The 18,539-nt window shown below is 40.7% G+C and overlaps 1 protein-coding gene, 1 long non-coding RNA gene and 1 pseudogene across 6 annotated transcripts in view; 2 read left to right on the top strand and 1 right to left on the bottom strand.

The window, feature by feature from the left end:
- The window catches only part of AOPEP (aminopeptidase O (putative)), a 427,259-nt gene that overhangs the window by 93,712 nt on the left and 315,008 nt on the right, over window positions 1–18,539 (bottom strand). The gene's annotated exons all lie outside the window — the stretch shown is intronic.
- The window catches only part of LOC132540932 (uncharacterized), a 146,427-nt gene that overhangs the window by 69,899 nt on the left and 57,989 nt on the right, over window positions 1–18,539 (top strand). The gene's annotated exons all lie outside the window — the stretch shown is intronic.
- On the top strand, window positions 11,992–12,100 carry LOC132540994 (U2 spliceosomal RNA; annotated as a pseudogene).

The raw sequence follows: 18,539 nt of genomic DNA, 5'->3' as shown, positions 1-18,539 counted from the left end.
AGCTCTTTACAGCAATTTTTTTAAAAACAGATGTTTTCTATTTGAATTATATCTTTAAAAATGCCTCATCTAGTAGACATGCAAGTTTTGAAAGGAAGTTGTTTGTAAAAAACTCACTTGTCAAAGCGGTTTATAATCGCTGAAGACAATTTCAGAGGCTGAGAAGAATGCAATTGCTTTAAAATAAAAGCATTACTTAACCTTGTAGCTGGAGATTAGTTTTTTGAGAAAAAAATCTTTTTTTCTGTTTCCTTTCTTTCTCTCTCTCTCTTTCTCTCTCCCTCTCTCTCCCTCTCTCCTCTCCTCTCCTCTCTCTCCCTCCCTCTTGTTAAAGGAAAGCACTCCTTTCATTGAAAAGTAATATGGATACCAATTTCTTAGTTAATAGTGGATGTGTGCTCTCCTCCCACATCTGCTTCATGATAAGGTCCAATCCAGAGGAATGAGAAGCAGCCACATGCTTCCTGGTCAACCAGAGGGCTGAAAGGGCAGACAAGGGGAGACCTTTAATTAGACCAAACTATCTCAGGTGGCAAATTACACGCCCTTGGGCACAGCAAAGGAAAAAAATTCCCCTATGAGAAGTCAAGTGACCTTTTAATATCAAACAAGGTAAGGAGATCTAGAAGCTTTTGCTAACTTCAGAAAGTCTCTAGAGATAATATATATTCAGGATTAATTAAAAGGGAAGAGGTTCCATGCTACAGAGTTCTGGAAATAAAATCAAGTTTACCTTAAGTTATAAATAATAAGGAAGGACTAGTGGCAGAGTTATCAACTGTTTATATCTTTATATATTTTTATTTCTTTATTATCTTTTATTTATTGATTGGATAGAGACAGTCAGAAATTGAGAGGGAAGGGAGGAATAGAGAAGGTGAGAAACAGAGAGATGCCTGCAGCACTGCTTCACCACTTGTGAAGCTTTCCCCCTGCAGGTGGGAACTGGGCGCTTGAACCCAGGTACTTGCACATTGTAACATGTGCATTCAACCAGGTGCGCCACCACCTGGCCCCCTCTATTGCTTTTAAATGCAATTTTTTAATGATATATTTCAGTAGATTTTAGGGAAAAAATATTTAGGGCTGGGGAGAGAGCATAATGTCTATACAAGAAGACTTTCATGCTTGAGGCTCCAAGGCCCTAGATTCAATCGCCACCACCACCATATGACAGATCTGAGCAGTACTCTGGTTAAAAAAATAATAATGATAAGGGAGTCAGGTGGTAGCACAGTGGGTTAAGCGCACATGGCACAAAGCACAAGGACCGACTTAAGGATCCCAGTTCGAGGCCTCGGCTCCCCACCTACAGGCGGTTCACCTCACAAGCAGTGAACCAGGTCTGCAGGTGTCTTTCTCTCCCCCTCTCTGTCTTCCCCTCCTCTCTTCATTTCTCTCTATCCTATCCAACAACAACAACAGCAATGACAACAATAATAATGATGACAACAAGGGCAACAAAATGGAAAAACGGCCACCAGGAGCAGTGATTTGTAGTGCAGGCACACCGAGCCCCAGAAATAACCCTGGAGGCAAAAAAAAAAAAAAGTAACACATATATGGTATTATTGTCCATTTGGCCTGATCTAGAATAAATGCTTGATTTTTTTTTTTTCTGGAGAGAATCTTGTCTCTGTCAGATTGACCTATAAGTGGAAGTCTTCTTAGAGAACAGCTTTTAAAGAAGGAAATCTATCCCATGCTTGCATTGCAGTGAAATGATTAGCAGAACCTTTTCTTCTCAGAAACTATAACCCTGCACTTGCTGTTGCTCAAAAGCTTTTACAGAGCTTGCCTGAGGGAACAGGCTCAGTTCTTCCTTTCCTGACCCCCTCCCGTAACAATCTAATGAAGTATTAGCTATCAGCAATTGGCTCCCAAGAGAAAAACACAACTACAATTTACACAGTATCTCTCATGCCTGCCTCATCCTGATCCCCTCCCCCACCCCCCCACTCAGATCAGTTGTTAGGACGTTAATAGATTTTTCTGATGCTCAAATGCCTACCTCAGATACTTCAAGATCCTCTTAGATAAGACCAAGCCAATGTACAACTGGGATTAGAGTGCATCTTACTGGTGTTCTATGAAATTCCTTTTATCAAATTATATTCTGGTAAGAAGCCATCAGCTTTTATTGAGGTGCATTATAAAAAAACAGCCCCATAAAATCCATCATAATGTTTACCATAGGATAGTTTTCAAGGGTTGTTTATTATATTATACAGTAATTTTCTGAGAACCCACAGAAAAATCTTACTGTTATTAACAATAGTTGGATTTAGGCAACTGGTTTCTTTTAACCTCATAAATACCCTGTCCTTTTTTTTTTTTTTAACCTTCTAGAAAGCTCTGTGATGCTACTTTAAGTCAAGTGTAGGGACTTCAGGGAGTGCCTTTATATACTGATTTAATTCCTGATTCCATCCTTTTTTTTTTTTCCTGTTGTCTCATATTTTGAAAGATTAGCTTATTTCTTTCATGTTAAATTTTGCATTGGGAACTTAATTTATTTTGGATAAGAAGTATGAATAAATTATTTTTCTTTCTTTGATTTTCCTTTTCTATTAGGGGAAAGAAGAGGGAGTCCAGAACATTTTTACGGTTCTAACATTACTCTCCTCAATATTTTGAAGTCTAAAAGTTAAGGACATATACTCAATTCGTAAAATTCAAGGGAAAGTATTTTAAGAATAATAATAGAACCAGAAAATGTTCAGTAGTAGCACACCAGACTTTCATGCCTGAGACCCAGGTGGGTCCCAAGTTCAATACCTGGTGCAACTATATGCTGGTGCTGAGCGGTCCTCTAGAGTCTCCGTCTGTCTCTCTCTCCCTCCTTCCCTCTTTTTCTCTGTCTCTCCCTCTGTGCTCTCACTCTATCTCTCATGAAAGTAAAAATAAATCTTACAAACACACAAATAGAAAGAAGGCTGGCAAGGGAGTGCACTTATATATAATATAGTGAGCTGCTTTGGCAGGCGCTAGACCCAGCTGCAAGCCCCTCCCCACTTCCCTGGAGGAACCTTGAATGCTGTGGCATCTTTCCCTCTGTCTCTGAAAAAGTTAACCCACTGATGAAAAGCTTAAAAAAAAAAAAAAAGACAATTCTTTTAAAACATCACACATGATATTAACCCAGCCAAGGATTTGTCTCTTTTGATATTAGAACCAGAGGAAATAGGCTTACACAGCAGAAAAAAAAAAATTAGGTATTAAGGTTGACTTTTTCACTTGGCAAACATATTAAGTGCCTACTGCAAAAAGCAGATCATTAGACATTGTAAAAACAAAGTAAAGTATCTTTCAGGAAAGTCCTGTGACCAGGAGGCAATATGGCATGGAATGAGGAGTATGTGACAGTTTATCTGGGTTTTGGATCCAGGTTCTGCCACACATTAGCTCTCTGACCTCTTTTAACTCTTCTCATAGCACAGAACAGATCAAATAACATATGCTTAGAAGGGGAAGTAGTTGTTATTTATCAAATTCTAGACAGTTGGAACGAGGAAGCAGTACCACACCATTAGAAACTAGAGAAAAATGACCTTCCAGCCAAAAAAGTCCTTTAGTGCTACATGTAGCAGAACCCAAGGAACCTCAGAACTTACAGAAAGAACCAGGTGTACAGGCTGAATGGTTTAAAATATCTTCACATAAAGATTGGTGTGCTGTTTTCTCACATGCAGCCTATGGTGCTTCATATGCCCAGGGCCAGTTCAGTAGGTCACTTGGATAGTGTGTGACTCTGCTACCTGTGCAACCCAGGTTCAAGTCTGGCCCTACACACTGAAGGACCCTTTGGTGCTTTGGCCTCTTTCACTCTCTTCTCCTCGACCTCTCTGCCTCTCACTTTTAAAGAAGAAAAAAAATGAATACTATTACTACTTCATCTCAAACGGCAACTTGGTCATCCTGCTTGGAAATTCAGTACTCTTGTCTACTCCAACATGAGAACTTATGGAACATTTAATGCATCTGCCTGACTTCAGAGCATTTGCTTATTATATGAACCAGATAAGCCTTGAATCAAAACATATCCCCCCCAATATAATTCCATAATTCCCATAAAACTCTACTGAAACAGTCATTATGGGAAAAAAAGATACTAGTGTTTCCTACTCAACACTTGTATATCTGTTTCATATACATGCATACTAACCTCAAAGAATTTTATAAGTGGATGGAGAGGTAGGACAGTGGAGGGGGTTCAATGGCTTTGGATGAAGGTCCTGTGGTGGTGGGTGTGATAACACACATCATGAAAAGGTATGAGGTGGCACCTCTAAAGCAGACAGTCTTTTCAATCAATGTTACCTCAAAAAAAAAAAAAAAGAAGGAAAGAAAGAAAGAAAGAAAGAAAAAAGAGAAAAAGAAAAGAAAAGAAAGATAGGGCAAGATAAAAACCTTTCAAGTGAGATTACATCATTTAGTGGGAACCAACATGTTGGCTGGGAAACGGAACACCAACTTGTTAATAAGATGAGAGGATGACTATACAAGAAGTTATGAAATAGAAAAATGATGTGAGGCTGGCTTTCTAGATCCTGAGTTTCCAGCCTGGTAGCTAGTCAGAATCACCAGGTAGGTTTACAAATCCCAGCTAAGATTCACATCTCTGACTGGTGAGCAGAGGCACCCATCATTGAAAAAAAAAATGTCTCCCACCACTGTGATGCCAGTGTGCAGTTTCTATAATAATCATAGGTTCAGAACACTTTAATGACTCATTCCTTGTTCTTTGACTTCTCCTCCTCCTGCTGCTGCTGCTGCTGCTCTTCCACCTCTTCCTCCTCCTTCTCACTCTCCCCTGCTTCCGACCACCAGGGTTATCAATGGGTTTCATATTAACACAATTCTTCCGTTCCCAGCAAACTCTATTTATTTATTGATTTACTTATTTGCTCATTCTTTCCTATTAGAGAGTGAGAAACAGAAATGGATAAACACAACAGCATTGCTCCAAAGCTGGTGAGGCTTCCCCTTTGCAAGTACTCCCTTGTGGTGGTTAGGAGGATTGAACACAGGCTCTCATGCATGGTAAAGTGAGCGCTCTACCTGATGGTCTGTCTCCGGCTCCTGATGATCCATCTCAAACAGATTGTTATGAAGAATTTTCCGAAGTTTGGAAGGCATCTAAATGTCAAGGTAAATGCTACAGAGAACAGGCACTTATCATGCTCTATTTCAGTAAGTCCTTCTGGGCAGATAACAGAAGCAAAGTAGGTACTGTCAGGCTGACCAGAATAGCATTTTCTATACTTTACGTTTAGGGATAGAATTCTCAGTAAGATTAGTTATGCACTTGCATACACACACGCACACAAACAAACGAAAAGGAAATGGAAGAGTTCAATACTATCCAGGGGGATGGCAAGAATTATGGGTATTGTGGTCTGGGAGGTGGCGCAGTGGATAAAGCATTGAATTCTCAACAATGAGGTCCTGCGTTTGATTCCCGGAAGCACATGTACCAGAGTGATGTCTGGTTCTTTCTCTCCTATCTCTCTCATGAATAAATAAACAAATTCTTATATAAAAAAGGAAGAATTATGGGTATTTTACTTTTCAGTTTCTTCCAGATTCACGGTAAATAAGATTCTGGATCCTGAGTGAAAAGCACAATAGATTTTTTTTTAAGTAAATAATATGAATCTTTATCTCCAGGGAACCCGGTGTTAGTATTCACTTGGAAGGAGATGCATATATATATGATATTTCCCACTCATTCACTATAGACAATGTTAAAATTCTACCCATGGTTGCCACTAATTCCTCGATTTGGGAGATTGCTGGCTAGAATTATGATATATGAAAAAGCAGTGAAAAAAAATCCTCTGCTGTGTGCAAAAACCTTTGTTCTATGTAGAAGGAGGCCCAGGCTGGTTTCCTTTAGTCTTGAGCTCTGACCTCTCACCAAATGCGCTTCCTTATTTCATATGCTACATTGATGTTAAAAGAAAACTACTTTGAGAGAAGCCTGGGAGGTGGCACAGTGTCTAGAGTGTTGGATTTAAAAGCAGGAGGCTTCACATTTGATCCTTAGCATTGAGTGTGCCAGAGTGATACTCTGGTTCTGTTTTTCCCCTTTCTTGTTACTAAATAATAAATTAAAAAAAGAAAACTACCCTGGCAAAATGCCTTACAAAAGACATTAGTCACAAACTAATCATATATATATATATATATATATATATATATATATATATATATGTTATTTTTCACTAGTTTGAAGAGCAAATACTCCTGTCTAGGTCCCTTTTTTATTCCTTAAGATGGAGTGAGTCTGGTATCTTTAAACATGTGAACATGGAGTGTTCATGGTACATTTAAAGGAGATCAGGCATTGAGACTTAGAGCACCCTCTCCATCATCATATAACTATTTTTCTTTCTCAAGCACGTTTATTTTATTTTATTTTATTTATTTTGTGTCCAGGGTTATTGCTGGAGCTTGGTGCCTGCACTATGAATTCACTGCTCCTGTAGGCCATTTTTTCCCTTTTGTTGCCCTTGTTGTTTATTGTTGTTATTGTATCGTTGTTGCTGGATAGGACAGAGAGAAATCAAGAGAGGAGGGGAAGACAGAGGGGGAGAGAAAGACACCTGCAGATCTGCTTCACCTCTTGTGAAGCCACGCCCCCGCAGGTGGCGAACCAGGGGCTCAAACCCGGATCCTTATGGCTGGTCCTTGCTCCTGCGCCATGTACGCTTAACCCCGCTGCACTAACGCCCGGCCCCAGCCTGTTGATTTTTTAAAACCTTGGTACGTAGACTGAGTTGCCTGTCATCTGGCCTCCCAATGAAATCCAGTTAAGTCACAATTTACAAGCAAATGAAACAGGCCTGAATCATCCTACCTCAGATCATAAGATTTCACACTCCGTGTGTGTGTGTGTGTGTGTGTAAGATTTCTCTCTTTTACACACACACACATACACACACGGAGGGGGCAAAAGGAAAGTAAAATCCATTCTAACTGGGGGGGGGGGGTAGTATGTGGCTTTCCCTAATATAAATAATAGATGAGAAAAGGCTATTTTCCAAATGTTTGTTCACCAAACAGATCCATAAGAAGATGTTCCAGGAAAACAATAGGAAGGGACAGGTTAATTGGCTGCTAATCTCTTTATTTTTCACAGGATGTTTCCTCCAGAAGTGGATTAAATCAATGCTTAATGCTACACAGGCTCAGCTGTGTCCATATTAGGAAAGCCTGAACTTTCTCTGTGGGGGAAAAAAAAGAAAAAAAGAGAGAAAAGAAAAGAAGAAAAAGAAAGAAAAAGTTCTGTTCTCCCTCTCTTTGCTCTACTTCCATTCCCTACGTGTAGGTGGGAGAATAGGAGCTCAGGAATGTGAACTTGATCCAGCACTGATCAGCCAAGCAGCAAACTCTCATTGTTTTATGGATACCAAACATAACTTCTTTCTACTAGGGATAAATCCAGTCATTCTGTTCACAACACGGCTTTTGTGCTCAGCAGTATGAGTTATGGGGAAGAACCACAGAGGACATTCTAACTTCATTGGGCTCATCATAAACAACATCTAATACGCAGAATATAAAAGTTTTCCCAGTTAATTTATATTCAGATTGATTATTAGGTATGTCAGAGTCTCTTAGACCTGAAAATCCTGTACTCATCTGACTGTTTTTTGTACTACAGATTTTGATTTATTGGATAAATATTATCTGCTTTAGTTTTGCTATTCAGAGTGTTTCTTATTTTACTACTCTATTCTCTGAGGTTCAAGGGCATTAGAAATCATGTCAATATACAACCAAATATACTACTATTTTTCATTTCTGTCCTATGATAGTTACTTAACTACATCAGTACAAAACCATGTGTGAAGGGAAATACAAACATTTGAAGACTTAAGACTCAGACATTCTCCATTCTAGTCATCTAGAAATACATGACCTTGTTCAATGTCATACAGCCTCTTCTATGAAATAGAGACAATTCTATCTGTGTCAGTGAGGTGTGGTGAGGGTCAAATGAGACAGACCACTGAGTGACAGGCACAAAATGTGAAGTCTGTTCTTCTCTCAGAAACTAAAACCTGGGGCCAGGAGGTGGCACATCTGGTTAAGCGCACCCATTACAGTGTGTAAGGACTTGGGTTCAAGCTCCTGGTCCCCACCTGAGGGCGAAAGCTTCACAAAGTGGTGAAGCAGGGCTGCAGATGTCTCCCTGTCTCTCTCCCTATCATCCCCCTTCCTTCTCGATTTCTGTCTGTCTCTATCCAGTAAATAAATAAAGATAATTTTAAAAAATTTAAAAAAAGAAAAAAGAAACTAAAACCCTGGCTGGTGTTTTGAACCTGTTAATGTTCAGAGATCTCAAAACAGCTGAGTTGTGACATCACAATATAAGGTCTCACTTAGCTACCACATAGACATGATGCCATTGGATAGAACCTGCAGAGATATGACACATCTAAGTCACTGCAAACAAGTGCCTGTCCTTTTCCTAATGACTGGTGGACAGGATGAAGCATGTATTCTTTCTGATATGTGATATTATAAAGATAACCACTCTATTTCTGGTTCCATCTCACTCAATATAATAAGCCCACTGCTTTTAGAGGACGCTCATAAAATAAAAGTTGGTATTTCTACATTCTTCTAGGAAGATACCAACATGACCAGGCACTAGATGCAAAAACAATTGCAGTCTCATGTGTTTAAATCAATGCAACATTTAGCAACTTGGGTTTTTACCACGGATAGAATTTACAGGACACCTTTGCTTCCACCTTCTGGCCACCTGCCTGAAGCTTTTTCCCTTCAAGACCTTTGTAAGCATATTTCCCACCATCCTCTGCAGCTGGGGCTGGATTCTGACCAACCATGGTCTCATTGATCCGTCAACATTATTCTACTGACATAGAAATAGCCATAAACTCCCTGATCAACCTGCACCAGCAGGCTTCCCACACCTACCTCTCACTGGGCTTCTATCTAGCCTGCTATGACATGGCCTTGGGAGAGGTAGGTTACTTCTTCCACAGGCTGTCCCAGGACAAGCATCATGGTGCCAACAAGCTAATGAAGCTGATGGAAGAACGTGGTGGCCGCATCCATTCCCATGATGTGCAGGGCCCGCCCTCAGATGAGTGGGATGGAGCCCTGGAAGCCCTGGAAGCAGCTTTGGATCTGGAGAAGAACCTGAACCAGGCTATCATGACCCTGTACACCCAGGCTTCCACCTGTGAAGACCCTGAGCTCTGTCACTTCCTGAAGACATACTTCCTGGTGGAGGAGGTGAAACATCTCCAGAAGATTTGTGATCACCTGACCAACATGCGCAGGCTGGCTGACACCCAGCTGGTTCATGAGCTTGGCCAATATCTCTTTAAAACACTCAGCCTCCAGTCCAAGGACAAGGAGCCTGAGGAGCCTACGGCCAGCGAGGAGGTCACTGTCCATCTCCCACACCTTCCCTTACCCCAGGCTTGCTGCCTGAGTTTGTCCCTGTAGACCCTATGGATTCTGAAGGAGCTCCTGAATCCTGTCTCAAAGTGGGGACCAAACAGAACAAAGCTTTTGACTGCAACTGGTGGTATGATCTGTGTTTGTGGCTTGGCAAATGAGGTGGGAAATGTGTTCACAAATCTTTCCGCCATACCTGGTTGGCAGGGATAAAGGAGTTGGTTCCAGTTCCCTTATTTTCTTATTCTTGGGTATAATACCACTGGTGGGCCATGTTGTAGGCTAACTATTCCTGCTAGATAGTATTGCTCTGCATCCAGGCAGAGTCTAGGGTAGTAAGGAAACCCATCTAGGGTTGGTGGATGGGAACAGACACTGCCAGAGATACCAGACAGTAGGCAGAGCTGAGCCCAGTGCTTTGAAGTTCTGTCTCCCAGCTGAAACCTTGGGGTTAAACATATGTATGATCTTATGTGTATGAACTTGGGTAATGCATATCTGAAAGATGACCCCCAACCCCAAATGCAGTTACTTATGTTAAGTCCCATGTTACCAGTGAGAGGGTGGGTGGGTGGTAGGTTTAATACCTGTGCTGGTTCCCCCAAATGGAATCTTGAACCAATAAATCAGGAATCACCTGGCAGGCTCTAGTGAGGAAATCTGCATGTAGACCCCTGACTTCACCTAAAAGAAGGTGGTTTTCACCACTAACAGTCGACTCCTTGCTACCATGACTTCCTTCTCCTATTCTCCATAGACTATAAATGTGCAATCCTGTATTGCTCCAAATAGCTCCTTTCTGTCTGCTGGGTGCTATGCTGCCTGATTTGATTTATGAAGCAGTGAATGAAGTGAAAAATATCTTAAAAATGTACTCAGCTAGTGGTCAGGGTGGTTGCTCAGTGGGTAGAATGTCGGGCTTACAAGCATGAAGCCCTAGTTTTGATCTTCAGTGCAGCATATGCCAGAGTCGAGGAGTGATCTAGTCTTCTCAGCCTCTCTCTCTAGCTCATAAAATAATTAGTCAAAATAAGAACAAAGACAGAAGGGGGCTAGGTGGTGGTACACTCGCTCAGTACAGTGCAGATATTATCATGTGTGAGGACTGGTGTTCAAGCCCCTGGTTCCCACCCACAGGGGAAAGCATCACAAGTGGTGAAGTAGTGCCGCAAGTATCTCTCTCTTTCTCTCCCTCTTTCTCCACCTTCCTCTCTACTGCTGTTTCTATCAAAAAAGGAGGAAGGAAGGGGAGGAAGGAGGGGGGAAGGAAAGAGAGAGGAGCTTTACTTGTTTTCCCCATCTACAAAATGGGTATAGTAGTAATTATAGAGCCCTGAGTATATTAAATAAATTACTATGTACACTGTACTTAGCATAGACCCTATTCAAAATGAGAACCTTTTCTTCATTCTGGATATTCAATTATGTAAAATAGTACATTAAGGGACCCCAGAGGTTCAATGAATAAATGATGTGTGAGGTCCTGAGTTCAAAATTCCCAGCACCATATAAATGCCAAGAACAGCACCAAAGGAACTACATGAATCGTGAATGGTGTTTTAGTGTTTCCTCCCATCCCCTTCTAAACATACAGATTAAAAAATTGAGTCATGGGGACTTAAAGGTTACAGAGGCTCCTGTGCTAAATATGAATACAATATGAGCCCTAGGTAAGATCGGTTGGGTAAACACTTAATAGTATTTATACACTTTCCTCAGGTTTGGGAACTACTCAGCCCTAATCCAGTTTTCTAGCCTTAGTCTCAACTCTGACACCATCTTCCCAGACAATATTTTTAGTCCACTTGCATTTTAGCTATTAAGCTCAGGCAAAACTTACTAAAATCAAGTATGGCACCAAAGTAAAAAATCTCTGGGTGGAATGTGAGGGTAGATGTTCAGCTTCACTGGGGGTAGGGGGTGGAGGGGTGGGAAGGGAGGGAGGGACACAGACCTTTGGTGGTGGGAATGGTGTTAATATATACTCCTATCGTATGGATTGACCAGTCAATGCCCATGTTCAGCGGGGAAGCAATTACAGAAGCCAGACCTTCTACCTTCTGCAACCCACAATGACCCTGGGTCCATGCTCCCAGAGGGATAGAGAATGGGAAAGCTATCAGGGGAGGGGGTGGGATATGGAGATCCGGTGGTGGGAATTGTGTGGAGTTGTACCCCTCTTATCCTATGGTTTTGTTAATGTCTCCTTTTTAAAATATATATGTATATATATATGTATATATATATATATATACAAACTCCTACTAACTTACAGTCTCATAAATCACTATTTAATTAATATGAGGGGGAAAATGGATTGAACGTCTCAAACTTTTTGATGCATAGAAAACACAGCTCTGAGTATTTGTTCCCTCAATCTAAGCACTTAAAATTTCAAACTGGTAATCAGATTGAATTTTAACAGTGGGCCCAAATTGTTAATACATTTCTAATAAATGACATGTTCTCTGAAATATTAAATCTCCTAAAAGCTTAGACCAGGGAGAACAGAAACAACTGGTGGTGTTATTTTATAAGATATAGCTATATATAGCTTCTTGGCCTTTTGCTTAAGATCAAGTGTAGTATCTGTTCTTATCAGTTTAAGATACAGTTATATGTAAACAACATAAAAGGACATAAATTATGGTGAGGTCTTACATGATACATCAAATGCTAACAAAGGGATTTTCAAAGTTAACCCAGTTGCTAAATAATTTGGTTATAGCTATCTATTGCCTTCTTAAACCCCTAGACAACAGGAACCTTCCCCTTTCTCTATAAAGCCCATATTTCTCCCAGGCCTGGAACCTGTAGGGTGGGACTCACTTTTCTGCATGCTTCTCTCAATTCATACCAACTGATACTGCATCTGCTGATCTTAATCTAAGCAATGCAACCAGTACCACTTCGGCATGTTACACTTTGGACGGTGTCCAGAGACATCAGGCGTGGAATGTCAGCTTCATTACTCTGGTGAGACCTTTCCTAGCTCACAGGACTCCTTAATTCCATTTTGGGTGGTGCATTTCTTAACAAAACCTCAAAACCTAGATATAGACCAGGGCCCATGAGATAGGGTATATGTACATGTATCCAGAAGTTTGGGGAAAATATATACCTCAAAGCAAAAGTGCACAATAGTTTGCAGTGAGTCAATAAGTGAAGAAAGCAAGTAGAAAGACCTAAAAAGACACCTTAAAGTATCTAATTAAACAGTTTCTACTTAGACCTAGACACCCTCCTCACCTACCTCCTATTACATGTCCCTCAATCACTCCAAAGTTAACCTTGTCAGACACAGTAAGGACTACAAAAGCTGGATAAGGGCAAGAGACTGGCATACTTTAATGATGACTCTTTAGTCACTACCAGGCCACCCCATCACCTGGGGCCCTAGTCAGGGAGTCCTGAGACTCCCACACAGACATGATGGGCCTAGACCTCTAACAGATCTCTCTCTACTGTCACTGGTCATCTCCATCAGGAACAACATAATGGACTCCTTTGTGGGCCCCTACAGGACCTAGCCCTCAGTGTGTATCAACAATGGTAGGGAATGTTCCATTCTCCAAATGGAGGTTGGACAACATACTCTACCTACTACCCAAGGAAGATGTGCCCTGAAATTAGTGCAGCCTGGAGTGTCCCTAGCCGTGTTCAGACCTACAGGGATGCAGAGGTTACATAGGCTCCTATGCTGAATATGGGCCCCAGATCAAATTGATAGGGTTTACAGTTAACAATATTTATATACTTTTCCCATATTTTGGGAGTTACTCTCTTCCCTGATACAGCTTTCTAGTCCTTTTTCCAACTATGACACCATCTTTCCAGACAATAACCTGGGTCCACCAGCATATTAGCAGTCAGGCTCAGGCAAAAACTAGTAAAGTCATGGGCCCCTTGGAATATACCTAAAATAGACCTACTAGCTTTTTCCAAACCGGAGACTCTAAATCTTCATCTGCAATACTCTTCCCTTTAGGTTCATGATTAGTCAACAATTTGTTCTGATTTATACCATAACTCTTTTTCAGCCACCAGGTTCCAGATGCTACCATGATGCTAACCTGACTTCCCTGGGCAGATGACCCCACCAATGTGTCCTGGATCCCGACCTCCCCAGATCCCAGCCCCACTAGCAAAAAAGAGAGACAGGCTGGGAGTATGGATCGACCTGCTAATGGCCATGTTCAGCGTGGAAGCAATTACAGAAGCCAGACCTTCCATCTTCTGCACCCCCATAATGATCCTGGGTCCATACTCCCAGAGGGATAAAGAATAGGGAAACTATCAGGGGAGGGCATGGGATATGGAGTCCTGGGGGTAGGAATTGTGTGGAATTATACCCCTCCTATCCTATAGTCTTGTCAATATTTCCATTTTAATTTTTTATCATTTTTATTAATAAAATAGAAATGCTGACAAGGACATAGGATAAGAGGAGTACAATTCCACACAATTCCCACCCCCAGAACTCCATATCCTGTCCCCTCCCCTGATAGTTTTCCTATTCTTTATTCCTCTGGAAATACAGGCCCAGGGTCATTATGGGGTACAGAAGGTGAAAGGTCTGGCTCCTGTAATTGCTTCCCCACTGAACATGGCCATTAGCAGGTCGATCCATACTCCCAGCCTGTCTCTCTTTCCCTAGTGGGACAGAGCTTGGGGAAGTGGGGCTCCAGGACACCATGGAGTTCATATACAGCAAACCTACAGCCAACATCATACTCAATGGACAGAAGCTGAAAGCATTCCCCTTCAGATTGGGGGCTAGACAGGACTGTCCATTATCACCATTACTTTTCAACATAGTATTGGAAATTCTCGCTATAGCAATCAGGAAAGAGAAAGAAATCAAAGGAATACAGATTGGAGGGAAGAAGTCAAGCTCACTATTTGCAGATCATATGATAGTATACATAGAAATACCTAAAGAATCCATCAGAAAGCTACTGGAAATCATTAGGCAATATAGCAAGGTGTCAGGCTACAAAATCAATGTACAAAAATCAGTGACATTTCTTTATGCAAACACTAAGTCTGAAGTAGAGGACATTTGGAAATCACTCCCATGCACAGTTGCAGCAAAATCAATGAAATAACTAGGAATAAACCTGGCCAAAGAAGTGAAAGACTTGTATATAGAAAACTATGGGAAGTCGGGCGGTAACGCAGTGGGTAAAGCGCAGGTGGCGCAAAGTGCAAGGACACGCACAAGGATCTCGCTTCGAGCCCCCGACTTCCCACCTGCAGGGGAGTCGCTTCACAGACGGTGAAGCAGGTCTGCAGGTGTCTATCTTTTCTTCCCCTCCTCTCTCCATTTCTCTCTGCCCTATATAACAATGACAACAACAGTGAAAAAACAACATGGGCAACAAAAGGGAAAATAAATAAATATACTTTAAAAAGATTATTAAAGAATAAAAAAGAAATAAAAAAAAGAAAACTATGAGTTGCTATTCAAAGAAACAGAAAATGATACCAAGAAATGGCAAGATATGCCATGTTTATGGATTGGAAGAATTACTATCATCAAAATAACTATTCTCCCCAGAGCCATATACAAATTTAATACTTTTTAAAAATATTTATTTAATTTATTTATTCCCTTTTGTCGCCCTTGTTGTTTTATTGTTGTAGTTATTATTGTTGTTGTCGTCGTTGTTGGATAGGACAGAGAGAAATGGAGAGAGGAGGGGAAGACAGAGAGGAGAGAAAGATAGACACCTACAGACCTGCTTCACCACCTGTGAAGCGACTCCCCTGCAGGTGCGGAGCCGGGGTTCGAACCGGGATCCTTATGCCGGTCCTTGTGCTTTGCGCCACCTGCGCTTAACCCGCTGCGCTACAGCCCGACTCCCCGCCATATACAAATTTAATGCAATACTCATCAAAGTTCCACCAAGCTTATTTAAGAGAATAGAACAAAAATTACATCATTTATCTGGGACCAGAAAACACCTAGAATCGTCAAAACAATCACACTCCCAGATCTCAAACTATATTATAAGGCCATCATAATTAAAACAGCCTGGTACTGGAAAAAAAATAGGTACACAGACCAGTGGAACAGAATCAAAAGCCCAGAACTAACCTCCCACACCTATGGACATCTAATTTTTTTATAAAGGGGCCCAAAATATTAAATGTAGGAAGGAGGTTTTCTTCAATAAATGGTGCTGGGGAAATGGAGTTGAAACATTCAGAAGAATGAAACTGAACCACTTTATCTCACCAGAAACAAAAGTTAACTCCAAATGGATCAAGGACCTGGATGTTAGACCAGAAAGTATCAAATATTTAGAGGAAAACATTGGTGGAACACTTTCCCTTCTAAACTGCAAGGACATCTTTGATGAATTTTTCCATTTTATAAATAAAAGTTTAAAAAAAATTACTAGAGTCATGGGCTCCTTGCAATATACCTAAAAGAGACTTCTTAGCTTCTTCCCACCAGAAGACCCCTAATTTCATCTGCTCTATTCCTACCTTTGGGTTCCTATTTATTAAACCATTTGTCCTGATTTGTATCTTACTGCTTTTCAGCCACCATGTTGCAGACACTACTATAATTCCATCCTGACTTCCCTGGATAGATGACTTCACCAATGTGTCCTGGAACCTCACCTCTCCAGAGCCCTGCCCCACTAGGGATAGATAGAAACAGGCTGGGGATCTGGATTGGCCTGCCAATGTAAATGTTCAGCAGAGAAGCAATTATGGAAGCCAGACCTACGACCTTTTGCACGCCATCAAGAATTTTGGTTCATACTTCCAGAGAGACATAAAGAATAGGGAAGTTTCCACTGGAGAAGATGGGACACAGAACTCTGGTGGTGGGAACTGTGTGAAATTATACCCCTGTATAATATTGCAAATCATTTTTTAACCACTAATAAATAAAAAAAAGAGTCGTAGAGGCAGAACAGTTATATCATACACAAGTAAACCTTGAATTCATTCTATAGCACTGCATTTAAAAAACAGTATACCGGGAGTTGGGCTGTAGTGCAGCGGGTTAAGCGCAGGTGGTGCAAAGCACAAGGACTGGCATAAGGATCCCAGTTCGAACCCCGGCTCCCCACCTGCAGGGGAGTCGCTTCACAGGTGGTGAAGCAGGTCTGCAGGTGTCTATCTTTCTCTCCTCCTCTCTGTCTTCCCCTCCCTCTCTCCATTTCTCTCTGTCCTATCCAACAACAACAACAACAATAATAATAACTACAACAATAAAAAACAACAAGGGCAACAAAAGGGAATAAATAAATAAATAAAATAAATATAAAAAAACAGTATACCTAGTACATGTGTGTATGTTTATAATAGAAACTATATACAAATTTAATTATGCAGAATTATAGGCATACAGATATGTATATATAGTAGAGTATTTGTATCCCTGGGTTAACCCATTTACAGCTTGGCTCACCTGAAGCATTTATGATATATATAGAGTTTACAACCATACCACCCTGAACACGCCCAATCCCGTCTGATAAATATAGGCAGACATTTCCAAATTACAAAACCAATGGAAAATAATGACAATGAGGATGAAATGAAATCTGAAGAGGAGAGAAACCCAGTGAGAACAAAAAGAAGGCCACTTTGCCACAGAAGATGATTTTTGGCACAGCATAAGCCAGAATAGAGGTGTGATCTAGTCCTTTTCTCAGTCTCTCTTTCTCTAGTTCATAAAATAAATAAGTCTTTCAAAACAAGAAAAAGAGAGAATGGATCTTTCATTGTGCACAGGGAACATGAAGTGACAGCCAGCTAAACTTTAGAAGAGGGGTCCTAGAGAGAAAGAAGAAACCTTCAGAGAAAGACCAGAGGAGCCAGTTGGCATGGGCTTCCACTTCTCTCTTAGGAAAGGGACCCCATGGATGAAGACACACTCTCCAGCCTAATCCCATTATCACTTGTTGCCCTGGAGATGTAGTCCCTAATTCTAATGTCTTGAATCTGGATTCCCTTCCATACATTTTCACATTCAATAAAGCTGCTGGAATTAAAGGAGAATTGAATTGTGAAGGCTTTTGGCATAAATTATGTCATATTGAAAAGGAAGGACTAGTAACAACCAGGATGCCCTTAACTCTCTTAAGAAAAGCCATCTGATCTATGTAGTCCTCAATGTAGTTTGAAATTTCCCTTGGCCTACAAAAGAAAATATTTTTAGCATGTAGCACACTTTGTAACAGACATATAAATGCACCAAAAATATAATTTTAGGAAAGCATCTGGGTTTGATCATTTCTTGTTATACTTCAACACCAAATAGGCTCTACTTACTCAATCTAGGGAACACTAGCTTTCTGCTGCAAGCTATGCAGAGAGCATTATAGCAACTCCTCATAAACATTTCATTACTGGCTCTGTTTATTTTTTATTTTTTAAAGCAGCGAATGCTTTTCATGATTAAATATAAAAGCAGCATTAAAATGTGGTGCTCTGTCTGGAGCATTTGGCCCTAGTGTTTTCCACCGCATCAAAAGGCAGCTAGAACTCACGGGATATTTCTCCCCAAGGTCATTTAGGTAACAGACATAAACACATACTTACTTTTATGTCTCAAAATATATGTGGAATAAGAATTGCCACTGTACAAGGTAAATCTGATCTGCAGTTTTTCTTGTTCTTATGTGTCTCAAGACATTAATAATCAGCAAAATTTTTCATCTCCTGCTGGTCAAACAGGTTAGTATCTGTGAATAATTGATTGGAATTAAAAACAAAACCTCCCTTTCAATAATCAACTAGCATAAATGCTCTTACAGATCATTACTTCAGATTTCTTCTAATAATCTTACACATAGCAATTTTCCCATGAGGGAGAAAAGCAAACAGGATTTCTTGGCAGTGTACATTAAAATACCACTCAGGATGCAATGTGTGGAAGATTAAGTACTACTCAAAGCTGAGGGCAAATTTTTAGACTAAGGGAAAGGCAACAGATTATCAATAAGGAAAGGAACACACTTCCAGTAAAAAAAATCTTTTTAAAAAAATGTAAATCTCAACTTTCTTCTGCTCAGAGACCACCAGGCGCATCTGGAGCCACGGGCACAATGTGTAGTGATATAAGCGCACAA

Source organism: Erinaceus europaeus, chromosome 10 (assembly GCF_950295315.1).
Source record: "Erinaceus europaeus chromosome 10, mEriEur2.1, whole genome shotgun sequence".
NCBI lineage: Eukaryota > Metazoa > Chordata > Mammalia > Eulipotyphla > Erinaceidae > Erinaceus > Erinaceus europaeus.
Note: the sequence above shows the minus strand (reverse complement) of the source record. Positions and strands in the feature narration are given on the sequence as shown.